Source organism: Microcaecilia unicolor, chromosome 5, assembly GCF_901765095.1.
Source record: "Microcaecilia unicolor chromosome 5, aMicUni1.1, whole genome shotgun sequence".
In the NCBI taxonomy this organism is placed as follows: domain Eukaryota; kingdom Metazoa; phylum Chordata; class Amphibia; order Gymnophiona; family Siphonopidae; genus Microcaecilia; species Microcaecilia unicolor.
Genome location: NC_044035.1, coordinates 167,343,074 through 167,360,585, shown reverse-complemented (window position 1 = coordinate 167,360,585; position 17,512 = coordinate 167,343,074). Strand labels below are relative to the sequence as shown.

The 17,512-nt window shown below is 41.0% G+C and overlaps 1 protein-coding gene across 1 annotated transcript in view; it reads right to left on the bottom strand.

Annotated features, from left to right (window-relative positions):
• KATNB1 (katanin regulatory subunit B1) overlaps positions 1–17,512 on the bottom strand; it is a 324,176-nt gene that overhangs the window by 300,190 nt on the left and 6,474 nt on the right. The window contains exon 2 of the mRNA XM_030203568.1: positions 1,128–1,158. The gene's annotated coding sequence lies outside the window, so the exon portion shown is untranslated. The remainder of the gene's footprint in view (positions 1–1,127; positions 1,159–17,512) is intronic.

Genomic DNA, 17,512 nt, shown 5'->3' with positions numbered 1-17,512 from the left:
ACCAGGAGAATTCTGTGAATGCAGAATTTTCACAGAACTCCCTTAAAGTGTAGAGAGAATGCTGGGACTGGGAGCTGTGGGGAATCTGACATTTTGTCTGCACTCACTCGCCTTTTAAGGTGAGTTTTTGTTTGTCCCTTCCCAGGCATCAATATTTGTCCACAGGAGAAAGCAAATAAACTCAAAAGAGATCTCTCCGTTAAGAAACTCAAAGTTCTGATATTTACAGGTAAAAGGAGTGTGGGAACCCTGGAGAGGCAGAAGATACTACATCTCTCTTCAACGTATCATGTGACCCCCCCCCCCCCCCCCAACCTCTTCTTTTAGACAGACTATGTTTCATGGACTCAGTAAGTTTATTTCCTGATTTTTCATAAAATTTTATAAATAAGGGAGAGTTTTTGGCTTTAAGCCCTGGAGCTTTGATACTGAATCTGGATTTTTTTTTTTTAATTTTCAAGTGTGTGATTATCAAGCTAGATCACACATTTTCTTTTTACCTTCCCCGATCCCCCTTTGTTGCTTTGCCTGGGGACCACTTAACACCGATGCAGAACCCCCTTGGTGAGTCTTGGATGGGAAGACTTGGTGATTTGATTGGGGGGGAGGGGATGGATCAGATGATGCTTAGTAAAAGGGCTCCTTAATCATCTATGATCTGTTTATTTATTATGCGCTTCTGCTTCCACCATTTGATGGACTAAATGAATTTTTGTTAGACATTTAGGGCTTCTTTTACAAAGCAGAGGAAGCCCATAAGAAATGAATGGTTTCGTCTCATTTGCCACACTGGAGCTAGATGTAAACTTATTTATGTCCTTTTCCTGTAAGTTTCTTTTAATATGCAACAATAATAACAAGAAGATTTCAAAAATTCCCACAGCTCCAATTAACCCATGACAAAAGAACCACAGATTTGGCAGCGAGTTTTCTACAGATGACTTTGTGCTAAAAAAAATTAAAAATACACAGAATTCTCACATTTCAAAATATCATTTATGCATAGATCTCCAGCACACCCCCCCCCCCCCAAAGTGAACACCTGATCCACATAAACACACATGCACTATGGAGCATCATGTATATTTGTAAGCTAGAATTAGAAAGAAATTTTCAAAGAAATTTACCCAGTGTGCTGTATTTCTGTAATCCATTTTGCTGAAATGAAACAGGTGACAAGTTTAAACATATACATTAGTATAAACATTCCACTATATCTTCACCTTAGAACTGATATCTGGATTTGTGTGGGGGGAAGGGGTGTTTATACTTATCCACCATCACCTGCAAATTGCACTGATATTTGGAGAAAAAAAAAAGTTATACACATGAAGTATATGGGATATTGATCCTGGAACAGTTATTTTAAAATATCTATGTCAAGCAAGGACGCACTATCTAAGAGTAGCCAAGCAAAAACAAGCCATCAAGCCACCAATAGATTCAAATACTAAACAGAATAGGCAGGTGCGCCAAAAACAAAATAAAAGAACTAGATGACATTTTGGTCCCATATCATAAGACCTGCATAAGAACTAGAAATCAAAAGTCATAATCATATTTACACCAGTTCCTTGCTGTTTTTCACCATCAGATTTCCTGCCAAAAGTCACTGCATTATCTACCAACCCTCCCCTAACCAGATCTATCTGTTCATAACATCCTATCCTGCCTTCAATTATTATACTGGACTGTGCAACCGCAGCAGTACTGTGGGCTTCTGCCTATTTTCAGTCACAAAGATGTACCCCCCCCCCCCCCCCAAGCCATAATCTCTTACAGTTTGTCTTTATGGTTGCTGTGCTGTTGCTACGGTAATCAGGTCAGATTATCCAGTCACACCCTCCCACTATTGTTGACAATTACCACGGTAACTAGAAAGCACAGTAACATTCTTCTGTCAGCAATATTAAGAGCTGAAATGCTAATATACTGCATTGGTCTAAGTAACAGACTTTCTTGAACCAGCGTTAAATAAAAACGTTAGCTTGTCTTACTTGCAGCTTAGCTAAAGCATGCTGTTGATTTGCTAAATCTTCAGCAAAGGGATCAGGAGCGGCGGAGCCCCAGAGGAGGGAGCAGCAGCCCTCTCAGATCCAACAGAGATATAAGCCACAGCTCAAAACAGGGTCAGCCGTGAAAGGTTAGAAGAGAAGAAAGGAAATACATGAGAGGTAAAGGGGAGGGGGAAGAAACAAGGATAAAAACAGAATTGCAAGGAAGACAAATAGGAGAAAAATGTTTATTTTTCAAACTGTTTCAACTAAGACATAAGAAGTATGTTTGGGCAAATACAGTATAACTAAGGCTTCCATTTTCAGTTGTTAAAACCATTAAACAATGATGAAAGATCTCCAGCCCCAGTAGAACCCAGCATTTATTTAAAGAGCACTAACAAAAATAAATGCTGTCCCAACCTCCACCCTCTTAATCTGTCTCCTTGCAAGGCTGTGTTTGGAGAACTGATCGCTTTGATTTTTACAGCTCAGCAGAGTCATTATCTGCCTATCTTTTCAAATCTTTTAGAAAAGAACAATTAATAAACTCGGGGTTTTTTTTTAGCAAATTACCAAATATTTCCTGTCAAACCATTAAAAGCAGAGTACTTGAATTCAGCTGGAAAAAGGTACCCAGTACTGGTGCCCACACTGTGAAAAAAACTGAATTTCTAAAAGAACCCATAATAACAGAGATATTAAACACCATTTACTACTGGGAGAATTATGTGCATGCAGAATTTTCACAAAACTCCCTTAAAGTGTAGAATATATCTGTCTGCAATTGAAGAGGTGGAGATGCTGTCTTGCATCGTGTCCCATGGCTCTCAATAGACTGTGATCCATGCAGTACCAAAATCCTGTACTGCTCAACAGACTGAACAAGCACAGGATTTGAGGCACCACACAGAGAGCCATGTGGTGCAAGATAATAAACTGCCAAAGAGGTGCCTACAGCATAAAGGAAGTAGGAAAAGGGTCACCACCAAGAGGACATGAGGGAAGAGAAAGATCATCTGAAATAGAGGACTAAAACAAGCTACCTCCTTATGGTTAGGACTTCTGGATTCCATGGATTTTCTATGACAAATCTGTGGAACCCAAGAAGAGTTTGAGCAGTAGCCTGAAGCTCAAAGCCCTCCATAGACTCTGTGGATTGCTGAAAACCAGAAACCCTAGTTTTGGTGCACCGTTACTATACCACTGGAAAAAAACCTGCACCAAAACACCATGTATCTTTAAGAACTTTGTTCTCTCAAGAGACAATTACTTCTTATTTCAAGGACCATTGTTATTATTGCATTTTGATAAATAAGGCATACAGAATTTATCCAAATTCTTAATTTTCTGTACAGAACTGCTCCAAGAATATACATTGGATCAAACAAATCAATTTAATGTATAAAGAAAAGGTTTCTTCATTATTTTAGGATGATTTGAATCAAACAAAATCTATGAAGAATGGTTGTGTAGTCCACTTAAACAGCTAGAAATAAAAGGTCAAAAACGTTAAGCTGTACACATTCTTTTACTGGCTTAACAATATTTGTATGACTAACTTTTTGAAAGCGATGCCTTCATAAAGTAAATGAAAAAAAATTTAGTTCAAAAATAGGTACCACCTACAACTTTCTTGAGCGTCTTTATTTCTACTAATCAGATAACATGTGACATTTGGGTGTAGCGTAATACAGCATAAAGTTGCCATTAATTGGATTTAAAAATTACTTTGTTACATTCATAAAAATAAATGAACAGACTATAATAGATGGATAAGGAGAAAACACCAAAGGACCATGAAGTCAGAACAACTATACGTGACCATTTTAAAGAGGAATTTAGTACAGAATTGTAAAGTTAAGGGTCCTGGATTTCAACAGGCCTTACTTCTCCTTAAGAAGCCTTCACTTGACCCTACTTGTCCCTCTAATTACCGAACCATCTCCCTCCTTCCTTTTCTCTCCAAATTACTTGAGCATGCTGTTCACCGCCGCTGCCTTGATTTTCTCTCCTCACATGCTATTCTTGACCCATTACAATCTGGTTTGCGCCCTCTCCACTCAACCGAAACTGCGCTTACTAAAGTCTCCAATGACCTATTACTGGCTAAATCCAAAGGTCAATATTCCATCCTCCTTCTTGAACTTTCCGCTGCTTTTGACACTGTCGATCACAGCATACTTCTCGATACCCTGTCCTCACTTGGATTCCAGGGCTCTGTCCTTTCCTGGTTCTCTTCCTACCTCTCCCTCCACACCTTTAGTGTTCACTCTGGTGGATCCTCTTCTACTTCTATCCCTCTGCCTGTCGGCGTACCTCAGGGTTCTGTTCTTGGTCCCCTCCTCTTTTCTATCTACACTTCTTCCCTTGGTTCATTAATCTCATCCCATGGCTTTTCCTACCATCTCTATGCTGATGACTCCCAAATCTATCTTTCTACCCCTGATATCTCACCTGGCATCCAAACCAAAGTTTCAGCGTGCTTGTCTGACATTGCTGCCTGGATGTCTCAACGCCACCTGAAATTAAATATGACCAAAACCGAGCTTCTCATTTTCCCCCCCAAACCCACCTCCCCGCTACCCCCGTTTTCTATTTCTGTTGATGGCTCTCTCATTCTCCCTGTCTCCTCAGCTCGAAACCTTGGGGTCATCTTTGACTCTTCTCTCTCCTTCTCTGCTCATATCCAGCAGACCGCCAAGACCTGTCGTTTCTTTCTTTACAACATCCGTAAAATCCGCCCCTTTCTTTCCGAGCACTCTACCAAAACCCTCATCCACACCCTTGTCACCTCTCGTTTAGACTACTGCAATCTGCTTCTTGCTGGCCTCCCACTTAGTCACCTCTCCCCTCTCCAGTCGGTTCAAAACTCTGCTGCCCGTCTCATCTTCCGCCAGGGTCGCTTTACTCATACTACCCCTCTCCTCAAGACCCTTCACTGGCTCCCTATCCGTTTTCACATCCTGTTCAAACTTCTTCTACTAACCTATAAATGTATTCACTCTGCTGCTCCCCAGTATCTCTCCACACTCGTCCTTCCCTACACCCCTTCCCGTGCACTCCGCTCCATGGATAAATCCTTCTTATCTGTTCCCTTCTCCACTACTGCCAACTCCAGACTTCGCGCCTTCTGTCTCGCTGCACCCTACGCCTGGAATAAACTTCCTGAGCCCCTACGTCTTGCCCCATCCTTGGCCACCTTTAAATCTAGACTGAAAGCCCACCTCTTTAACATTGCTTTTGACTCGTAACCACTTGTAACCACTCGCCTCCACCTACCCTCCTCTCTTCCTTCCCGTTCACATTAATTGATTTGATTTGCTTACTTTATTTATTTTTTGTCTATTAGATTGTAAGCTCTTTGAGCAGGGACTGTCTTTCTTCTATGTTTGTGCAGCGCTGCGTATGCCTTGTAGTGCTATAGAAATGCTAAATAGTAGTAGTAGTAGTAGTAGTAATGATAGAGTACAGGCAGCAATATTGGGGTTGAGAGCTAAGGATAATAGAACTTTGGCCATAAATAAAAGGGAGTATCAAGAAGGCAACAAATTAATATGACATAGAACGATCTTGTTAAAGTTCTCGTAATGCAGTGTTTCCCTAAGGTTTCCAAGCCTGGGGACTGTATAACGTGCTCATGTAGTGCATTTCCCTTGTCTGACCAGCAAATGGTGACTGTCTTTTTTTTATTTTTTTTTGTAAAGCTGCTACAGAAGTGACAGTTTTTTCCAGCCTAAACTGAGGTAATCTTTAATCTCAGCTAGGGAGCACAGAGGTAACATCTCTGACCTGAGGCCCTGTTCAGACTTGTGAGCAGTTCCTGAAGTTCCCCAGGTAGTGAACAAGTGTTATAGTTTTAATATTGATACCTGTTTGATTTACCTGTTATTGTTGTTATATAAGAACATAAGAGTAACCATACTGGGTCAGACCAATAGTCCATCTAGCCCAGTATTTTGTTTTCCAAACAGTGGCCAAGCCAGGTCACAAGTACCAGAAACCCAAATTGTGGCAATACTCCATACTACAAATCCCTGGGCAAGCAGTTGCTTCCCATGTCTGTCTCAATAGCTGACTATGGACATTTCCTCCGGGAATGTGTCCAAACCTTTTTTTAAACCCAGATACGCTAACCGCTGTTACCACCTCCCCTGGCAAAGAGTTCCAGAGCTTAACTATTCGTTGAGTGAAAAAATATTTCCTCCTATTTGTTTTAAAAGTATTTCCATGTAACTTCCGAGTGTCCCCTAGTCTTTATACTTTTGGAATGAGTAAAAAAAAAAAACAAAAAACGATTTACTTCTACTCGTTCTACACCACTCAGGATTTTGTAGACCTCAATCATATTTCCCCCCATCTGTCTCTTTTCCAAGCTGAAGAACCCTAACCTCTTTAGCCTTTCCTCATATGAGAGGAGTTCCATCCCCTTTATCATTTTAGTCGCTCTTCTTTGAACCTTTTCTAATTCCGCTATACCTTTTTTGAGAAACAGTGACCAGAACTGAATGTAATACTCAAGGTGCGAACGCATTATAAAGAAATTATAGTATTTTCAGTCTTATTCACCAGCTCTTTCCTAATAATTCCTAGCATCCTGTTTGCTTTTTTTCCTCTTACCGTTCACTGTTCAATTTCCTGACAATAAAACCTTATTAGTTTATTGGCTCTGCTGTCCTGGACTGATTAAGAATCCTGGGGGTCTGTGCTTTGGTCTGTGGGTGCTTTCTTGGAACTTTGGGACCCCTGAAGTGTGGCCCCGTGTCCTTACAAATCACCAGGGAATAACTTGACAGCGAGAGACTAGCTCAGAGGCAAACTGGACCCAGCATGCAGAAGGATATGCCACTGTACAGTAAGTGTGCAGGTGGTAGTGGGCATGAGCAGTGTCAGGGACAGACCCTCTAAGTGGCCACAGGGTTACCCCAGGTAGGTGATAGGTGTTTCATGACAACACTGGTTTGCTTTCAGACCAGATAAGGTTAAGGTATACCAGCATGAACACCAGCACCTTACAGCAACAAGAGACACTAGGGCTGGTTCCTAATGTGCTGGTGCACAAATGATTTCTACACTCCAGAGCTCATACTGTTACTTAGGAAGGAGAAGCAACAGGCAGCATGTAAGGCACAGATAGATGGGCCCTATTTTGTGCAGCACACACAATATTCCCCACACTTCCTCCTCTTGCCCTTTGAATCCTTTCAGACTCTGTTGGACTTTCAGTGCTTCCCAAATTTTTCTTTTGGCCATACAAGTCATTTCAATGTCCACACTCCTGCTCAGTGCAGGCTAGAATGAAGCACATTTTTCAAAATATGGGTGTGCCTTGGGCTTTAAAAGATTGGGTATCACTACTCTAATACAGTAGTTCTTAGCCTAGTGACAGGAGGTGCTGCTACACAAACCCTGATGGCGGCAAACTGTATTTACCAGGTTTTCACTTCCTATGTGGACAGCCACCAGAAGTAAAAGCCTACACAACCCGGGAAGGTGCATGGCATCAGGATTCAGTGTCTCTCCCCTGTGAGCCACTGAATCTGCACTAAGATTGGGAAATGCTGAACCATAGGGAGAGAGGAGACAGGAAGATGCTGGGCTACAAGTTCATGTGGGAAAGCAAAAGAGAAAATATTCTGGGCATGGTGGAACCATGTGGAAGAGGCCATTGGAGGGGGGATGTCAAGGAGATGAGCAAGAAGAGGATGGCAAGTACAGAAAAGTAGAATAGAGTGGGAAAAAAGGAATAGGCAGCCAGGGAAGAAATCAGACAGGAGAAATGGGACAGCTAGGGGTGAGATGATGAGACAAAGTTGAAAGATTAAGTAAAATATAGATGGAGGACTGAAGAGTGAGAGGGTGAAATCTGAGTGAGCAAACAGAAAATAAAGAGGAAATACGTCAGATTAGTGAGGCAATGGAAGAAGATAGGAGAAAAGTAGACAAAGGAAAAATGGGCAGCACCCACTGGAAAGAAAGCAGAAGACATACAGGAAAGCAGGAGAAAGAAATTGGGGAACATTATACTTGGAAAATAAAATTCCCAGCCAAAGGTAGAAAATAGCATTTTCCACTTAATAAAGTCAAAATAAAACATTACTTTTTAGAAACATGCACTACAGCTGTGCTTGTATTTTGTTCAGTGCAAGAGGAAGCATATTTGTTTTAATTTCTCCCATATTGTGGTACCTGCCTAGTGTGACTTCTTGGGGATCCCAGATCAATTGTTGTCTTCATTTTTCTATTTCTAAAGTGTGATCCCTTGTTCTGTTTGGTGAGGGACTGTATGTTTTGTGTGTGACTGAGGTACAGTATTTTGTTTGTATATAGTTTCTGTATAGAACTCTGTAGCATCCCATTTGTTCTGGTTTACCAGCAGTAGATGCATTGGGTTCTAGAGCCCTGTGCAATGTGTTGTGCTGCCTATTCTTGGGAAAGATTCATGATGTTGAATCATAGGAATTAGTGCTACTGTTGTATGCACATATTGGGGGGGGGGGGGGGGAGCAAGGGTTTTTGTGGGTGTAGAGAATGTTTACATTTCAGTCATAAGAAATGCCATGCTATTTCAGAGCGAAGGTCCACAAAGGTCATGTATGCAAGTGTTTCAACTTAAAGGTTGAGAATTACTGCTCTAATGCATTAACAGAAATAGAAAGAGAAAACAGATCAGCATTCAATAAATGCAACCAAAGAAGATGTAGTATTAGAATATAGAAAGGCAAGCAAGGATGGATAAGACCAAAACTGTCTTAACAAAAGAGAAAACTGACCAACTAATAAAAGTTCAACAAGAAAATCTCTTTTAAGCGGTTCAAAATGTTGCCCAAATAACCCCCGAGTTAGTCTCATGGTACTAGCACTAAGGGCCAAACTGCCAGGTAAAAGAGAACAGGATGCAATGACAGATATACGTAAATCCTAGGAAATTCTATACCCCCTTTATAGCCCTCAAGTGACCACTTCGTTACTGTGCATACCTTACAAAGGTCCATGCATATGGCCATTGGTGAAATTATATGTCCCAAGAACTCTATTCTTTTATCAATTTCACACGTCTCTAGTCTGACATATAACCTGTGCTTCCTTAAGCAATCTAGGGCCTAACAGATCCATTGATCATATTCCACCAGGTTTCTGGAGAATATCAAGATGTTATCTAGCACTCTGTGACACACTGGTCAAACTGGTATTAACTGTGTGCTTATTAGATATTCAATCGCTATTATGCTTACACCATATTCCCTCTCTTGTTATTTGAATTTTGGTGCTGTTAAATGTATATAATTTTGATCCTGTTTCATGGTAGTCCTATTATTAGGTTTCAATTTGTTGTTTTCAAGTTTTCCTCCATCATTGTATTTATGTTTATACTTGTTCATTTTACTATTTTTATGCTGTTAACGAAAGTTGATGTTAATCTGTACACTACCTTGGTTAATAAATCTAAACAAACATATAACAGAATATCTGATTTACCAAGTTTTGGGACACAGCGCTTTCCTTAAGCATAAAGGCATTACCAAATATTCAAAGAGTTCATTTCTGATATGGAAGGCCAGTTTCCATTTGCTTCTTTCATGTCTATGGATGAGTTTTAAGCCCCCGAAGGCAGGGATTCATGAAAATCTCAATGAGAGAGAGAGGCTAGCAGCTATGAATGCTTCATGCACTGAAAGCACTATAATCTAGGCACAACTGGAGGGAGCCATTATTGCTAGGTAACAGTCCTACTGAGAACTCGAGAGCCTGAAAATTTCTCTTTAAATTTTTCTTTAACGCTTTGAATTCTGGCTCAGACAGGGAGTAAATGCTACCCCTGACTGTAGCTTTATTAGACAATATTGGAGTACTCTGAAGCGTTAGCTAAGGGGGGGAGATTTAGAAAACTAAAGCACGTAATGAACATAACTCTACTCCTCCGCTCTACGATTCTTATTATGGCTCTGCCATATAAACTTCATCTTACATCACATTGTATTTGTTCACACCTGAATGTACAAATGCCTTTCCGGTACTATGTAAGCCACATTGAGCCTGCAAATAGGTGGGAAAATGTGGGATACAAATGTAACAAATAAATAAAATAAAAGCTTAACACTGGACTCCTGGGGCATTCTCTTCCATATCACTTCCTTTAGTTTTACATCAGCATATAGTTCTGTTGACAGAACAGAAGGCTACTCAACGTGTCTTCCACTGAACACATGGTTCATGCTGTTCTAACTACAGTAATCCCAGCATAGTGGCTAACTGTACGGCAAATCATCAATAGTACCAACAGCTAGGCTCACTTTTATTTCATATACTTGATGAAAATGAAATCTGTAAAACATATTGGCGCCCCAGAGTCATTCAAAGCATAAGCTGGTAATTCCTAGTCTTTCCACAGAAGGAAGACTGGAGTAGTCATGTAGGGAGTTTCAATACTCATCACATTTATTCTCAGAAGGCTTGATGGGAACTTGTTTCAACTCCCTCCCTCTTCTAGGGCTGAAGGTACTCATTTCCCCCATTATGATAGTTGGTTGCTCATTGGAATAAAGACCTGAAGACAACTCTAGATGACTCAGATTAGGATGTGATCTAATCTCATGACCACTTAAGCTCTGCCTGTCAAGTGCACGTCTGATTTGTGTTGGTGGGGTTGCGGGGGCAAGGTACCTTCTTCCACATGTGATGGTGGTTGCACAATTCTGATGGGCAGTACATGCGGAGATATCAAGGCAATAGTGGGGCATTCTTTCATCCTTACACTCCCCCCTCCCATTATCACCTGTTAAGCTACTGGAGAGTTGTACAGCTGCAGAGTAGAGATAGGGAATTTGCAGGTCACCTAATTCACACTTCTAGGTTTATTGTAGATATTTTCTGGAAGGTATCCTCATCTTTGGCATGTTGGTCCTCTCAACTGGCGGACATTACCTCTGTAGAAACGTTGTCTTATACCTTTAGAAGCAAGAGCAAAGTCTATGACAAGGAATAGAGCAAATATTGGAGGTTCCAGGACAGACATGTTAGATAATGGACTTCCTCATACTTTCTTCTCTGGGGCTAGGAGGGAATGGGATAAGTTTTATGATCTTGCCTCACACGTGTTTTGTGATATGTCATCCCCTATGCTGTATGCTCGTTAAATTTGTTTCCTTCGCATAACCTGTTCCGTTAAATAGAGTTACAAAAAAAAAGCGAGCTCCAGTTTAAATCGATATAATCTACCACTGTTTGCCAATCCCGGTGGAGATCCATAATGCTGTTTTCTGCCAGCTGGATCCAGTTTCACTCCCTAAAGACCTAAGAGGGCAGCTACAAACTGGTTTATCTGATTCAGGATACGACTGTCCTGACCCAGAAGTAGGGGCGAACCAGGCCAGAGCTATTTTGGTATGTAAGCTAATTAAGAAGCCCACTTTAAGCAAATCTTAAGTGATAGATATGCATGCAGGCAAAACTATATTTCATCTGGTGTAGAAACCTATGAAAAGTACATTTATGGGAGTGGCATTCAAGGCTCCATGGACAAGTGGCCATGAAACAATAGTCACTTGTCTTGTTCAGAATTAGACTTTTTTTTTTTTTTTGGGGGGGGGGGGGGGGGCAGAGGTGAAGAGGGGAATCCACCTTTTGCTAAAATACACGGCTAGGGCCACACTTACATTTTTCATAATGCCAGATTTCCAATATGCTTCATTTTGTTCTATCCTCTGGCCTGGGCTGGACCACATGTTCTCATGGTCACCTGTACAAGTTGGGGGAGGGGGAACACATATCCCCAAGTACCATATTTGAAGAGGTTAAGGCCCACAGAGTAGAGGTGTGGAGCCAGGTGATCAGGAACCAGCAGTCACTGAGGAAACCTGGTATGAAACAGGAGCCAGGACAGCATGACATATCAAGCATGAAGAGAGAAGAGAGGCCAAACGCGCAACAAAATCTGCAGAGCAAACTCTGAGTCAGCAAACATACATCTTCTTGGCCTTCCTTATTTTTGGTCCTTAATCAGGTAACACCCAAAGCTAGTACAATGGGAACTTCTGGGACTGTCAGTTAACTCTGGGCAGCAGACAGGCATCTCCTGGCTTGCATCTGGGCTGAACATATCATATCCTATGGCTCTGCTGCAGCTCTCCAGCTTCAACTCAAAGAAACACAAGCCTTTGGGGACAACGCCATATGACAAGCAAAACATGACTCTAACAGTCCAGGTAGCTTTACAAGACCATGATAATGTAGGGACTAAATAACTTGTTCAAATCTTTCAACTACCAAATCTTATAAATAAATTACATGTGGTACAATGGCAGATTCTAGATCTCTCTTACTAGTTTAGTCATCAACTACCTAATGAATCTACAAGATATTCTGATCAATTTATTCCTGTATGACCTGTTTTACCATGGTCTCATATACCCCACTGGTGAGAATTCCTTTTCTTAAGGGGAAAGGGAATAGGACTTGATATACTGCCTTCCTGTAATTTTTGCAAGTACATTCAACGGGGTTTACCTAACATACAGGTACTTATTTGTACCTGGGGCAATGGAGGGTTAAGTGACTTGCCTAGAGTCACAAGGAGTCGCAGTGGGAATTGAACCCAGTTCCCCAGGATCAAAGTCAGCTGCACTTACCACTAAGCTACTCCTACATTCTTAAAGGTTCTCACCTTATTATAATACTCAGCTTGTGGAGTAATCCTAATTTTGGTCCCACTGAAGGTGTCCAACTACTTTTAGCTTCAATTTCTAAGTTTAGCCTTTATTTTTCTTTTGATTTAACAAGTTCAATTTCAGCTTTATCAATTAATGAAAGTTTAAGGAGCATCTATTAAGGGAAAAGACAAGCAACAGATGGGATCATGATGCATCAAGTAACACAGCAGTAACAAAGAAGAAAGCGACAGAAATGTGATTGCAAGTTTTTGTTTTATTTTTTTTTTTAAATCCCTACTTTAGATCCCATGATTAGATTAAAAGTCAGCTAGGTGTTCAGGAATATCTTTCCAATGGCAGAAACTTTTCAGATGGCCTAAAACCGATGTCTTAGACTGCGCTGAACCAAGAACAGAAGTCAGAACTGTAGCCCAGGACCATACTCAAGCCATTTCAAGGCCGGGGGTGGGGGGGGGCGCAGAAGAAGAGTAAGGCTGAAAAGAAAAGGCTGGAAAGGAAATGATACTAAACAGAAACGCTCAAAAGGTAACAAAAAAAACAAAAAAAACTCCCCCCCCCCCCCCAAAAAAAAAAAAAACCCACTTCACACACTCCTAAAATATTTGAGATGGTAGTTAAATTTTCCACTTTTTCCATTACTAAATATGTAGTTGTACATTAAATTTAGTGTTCCTTTGTTTTCTGAAGAACCTACTTATTCTACTGGAAATTTTACTGCCAAGCCATAAGAACATAAACATTGCTATACTGGGACAGACCTAAGGTTCATCAAGACCAGTATTGTTTCCAACAGTGGCCAATCCAGGTCAAAAGTACCTGGCAAGATCCCAGAACAGTAAAACAGATTTTATTCTACAATATGCAGTGGATTTCCCCAAGCCCATCGTAATAATGGCTTATGGACTTTTCTTTAAGAAAATTATCCAAACCTTTTTTAAAACCCTGATAAGCTAACTGCTTTTATCACATTCTCTGACAAAGAATTCCAGAGTTTAATTACTTACTGAGTGAAGAAATATTTTCTCCAATTTGTTTTACATTTACTACTTACTAGCTTCTTTGTGTGCACCCAAGTCCTAGTATTTTTGGAAAAAGTAAACAAGCGAATCACTCTACCTGTTCCACTTCACTCAGTATTTTATAAACCTCCATTATATCTCCCCTCAGCCGTCTCCTCTTTCCTCATAGGGAAGTCATCCCATCCCCTTTATCATTTTCGTCACCCTTCTCTGTACCTTTTCTCATTACACTATACCTTTTTTAAGATGCTGTAACCAGGACTGCACACAGTATTCGAGGTGCGGTTGCACCATGGAGCAATACAAAGGCATTATAACATTTTCAGTTTTGTTTTCCATTTCTTTCCTAACAATTCCTAATATTCTATTTGCTTTCTTAGCAGCTGCTACACATTGAGCAGAGGGTTTCAAGGTATCATCAACAAAGACACCTAGATCCTTTTCATGGGCGGTGACTCCTAATGTGGCACCCTGCATCACGTTATGGTTTGGGTTCTTCTTTCCCACATGCATCACTTTGCACTTGCTCACAATAAATGTCATCTGCCATTTGGATAACCAGTCTCCCGGTCACATAAGGTCTTCTTGTAATTTTTCACAATCCTCTTGCGATTTAACAACTTTGAATAACAGTCATCAGCAAATTTAATTACCTCACTAGTTATTCCCATCTCTAGATCATTCATAAATATGTTAAAATGCACCGATCCCAACACAGACCCCTGCGGAACCCTACTATCTAGATCTCTCCATTGAGAATACTGATCATTTAACCCTACTCTCTGTTTTCTATCTTTTAGCCAGTTTTTAATCCATAATAGGACAGTACCTCCTATCCCATGACTCTCCAATTTCCTCAGAAGTCTTTCATGAGGTACTCTGTCAAATGCCTTTTGAAAATCCAGATATTATCGACCGGCTCACCTTTATCACCTTTATTCAAAGTCGCTACGCTCACATTAGCCCTCTCCTTAAGTCACTTTATTGGCTCCCTATCCGTTTCCGTATTCAATTCAAACTTCTCCTATTGACCTATGTGCATTCACTCTGCTGCTCCCCAGTACCTTTCCACTCTTGTCTCTCCCTACGCCCCCACTCGAGTACTCCGTTCTGTAGATAAATCTCTCTTATCTGTCCCCTTCTCCTCTACTGCTAATTCAAGACTCTGTTCCTTTTATCTTGCTGCACCTCAACCCTGGAATACACTTCCCGAGCCTATACGTCTAGCCCCATCTTTGGCCGTTTTCAAGTCCAAACTCAAAGCCTACCTCTTTACCACTGCTTTTGACTCCTAACTCACTTGCCCTGTCCTTTTATCCTCACCTCTTTATTCCCTTACCCTTAATTGTTCTGTTTACCTGTCTTATCTAGATTGTAAGCTCTTTGAGCAGGGACTGTCTTTTTGTGTATGGTGTACAGCGCTGCGTATGCCTTGTAGCGCTATAGAAATGATAAGTAGTAGTATCCGCATGCTTATTCACACCTTCAAAGAATGTAATAGATTGGTGAAGCAAGATTTCCCCTGACTAAATCCATGTTGGCTATGTCTTATTAATCCATGCTTATGTATATGCTCTGTAATTTTGTTCTTTATAATATCCTCTATCATTTTGCCCAGCACCAATGTCATGCTCACCAGTCTATAATTTCCTAAATCTCCCTCTGGAACCTTTTTTAAAAACTGGTATTACATTGGCCACCCTCCAATCATCCAGTACTATGCTTGATTTTAAAGATAAATTACATATCATTAACAATAGTTCTGTAAGTTCATTTTTCAATTCTATCAGTACTCTGGAATGAATACCATCCGGTTCAGGCAATTTGCTACTCTTCAATTTGTCAAATTGCTCCATTATATCTTCCATGTTTACAGAGATTTGTTTCAGTTTCTACGATTCGTTAGCATTGAATACCATTTCTGGCACCGGTATCTCTCCCACATTTTCCTCAGTGAGGACCGAAGCAAAAAATTCATTTAATCTCTCCTCTATGGCCTTGTCTTCCCTGATTGCCCCTTTTATCCCTCGGTCATCTGGCAGTCCAACTCATTCTTTTGCCGGCTTCTTGCCTCCAATATACCTAAAAAAGTTATTACTCTGTGTTTTTGCCTCCAATGCAATCTTCCTTTCAAAGTCTCCCTTTGCCTTCCAGCGCTTTGAGTTTGATTTGCCATTCCTTATGCTGTTTCCTATTACTATCAGTCAGATCCTTCTTTTAGCTCTAATAACTTTCCACACCTCACTTTGTAACCATGCCAGCTGTCATTTGCCCTTCTTTCCTCCTTTTTTTAATACATGGAATATGTGTGGTCTGGGCTTCCAGGATGGAATTTTTGAACAGCATCCACGCCCTGATTTAACTTTTTGACCTTTGCAGCTGCTCCTCTAAGGGGTTCTTTTACCAAGCTGTGGGGAAAAGGGCCATGCACTAGCTGCGGGCACCGTTTTCCCCACACGTCAGCGCCATTTTTTTCTGCAGCCGGTAAAAGCCCAAAAAATAATGGCCACGTGGTGAGAATTCTTACCGCATGGCCTTGTGGCAGGAAGCCCTTATCGCCACCCACTGAGGTGGTGATAAGGGCTCCTGCACTAACCCGGCAGTGAGCAGCAATGCCCAATTACTGCCGGGTTATCACCATGCAAGCCATTTTCAAGGGTTTTCTTTTTCCCATGGAAATGGCACACAGTCGGGGCAGGACTACAACCAGCAGCCGCGTTGGGCTGGCAGTAATCCCGGAAGAGAAAGCAGAAAGTTCAGGTTGGGCTTACCAATGCTTTGTAAAAGGGCTGAGTTTTTTTTTTTTACCCCATACATCATTGTTCACACTGCCATCTGCTGAAATGTTACAGATCTCCTCAAACAAGGTGAAGTCTGGCTCATACAATATATGAGAACTCAAATATTTTGAGACAAAATTTTTGAATAGCAGTCATATAAGACATCAAGTTAAAATTAATCAAAATTGTAAAGCAAATGTTTAAGAAACACTGGAAAAAGAATGAAAATTTTCATTAACCTTTCTTATGGGGCTGATGTAGTAAGAATGGACTGAAAATCTGCATTAAACTTTTAATACTTTTTTTTTTACTGTACTTCAGATGTAGTAAAACTATTTTTACATCATGCATCTTATTAACTATAAGCCAAATTTAAGCAAAGTGCACAAAAATGGAAGTAAATTTAACTTTGAAATTAACTTTTCCTCCATTAACTTTAAATGTATTAGTCAAACCTTACCTTACCACTGTACTGGAGGCTCTTTAATCCAATCTCAAAGATCCAGGACCAGAGCCTTATACACACCCCACACAAACATTCCAAGACCATTAAGCCCTCACTTCCCTTCTAAAATACTTCCTACCTACACGTCTACAAACCTAACCCATTTACCAACACCCCTATAGGGGAAGGTAAAATTATGTATCATACCTGATAATTTTCTTTCCATTAATCATAGCTGATCAATCCATAGACTGGTGGGTTGTGTCCATCTACCAGCAGGTGGAGATAGAGAGCAATCCTTTTGCCTCCCTATATGTGGTCATGTGCTGCCAGAAACTCCTCAGTATGTTGATATCCAAGCTCCATCCGCAGGACTCAGCACTTAGAGAATTACACCCACAAAGGGACACTCTGCCCAGCTCACCACCGCCGAAACGGGGGAGGGGAATTAACCCAGCTCATCCCCACACAAGTGGGGGAGGGGAATCCGAGCTCATCCCCGCGGAGCGGGGGAGGGACACCACCCCGCCGAAGCGGGGGGATCTGGCTTATCCTGCAACCGCAACCGCGGGAGGAGCTGACTGACCCTAACACCGCCGAAGAG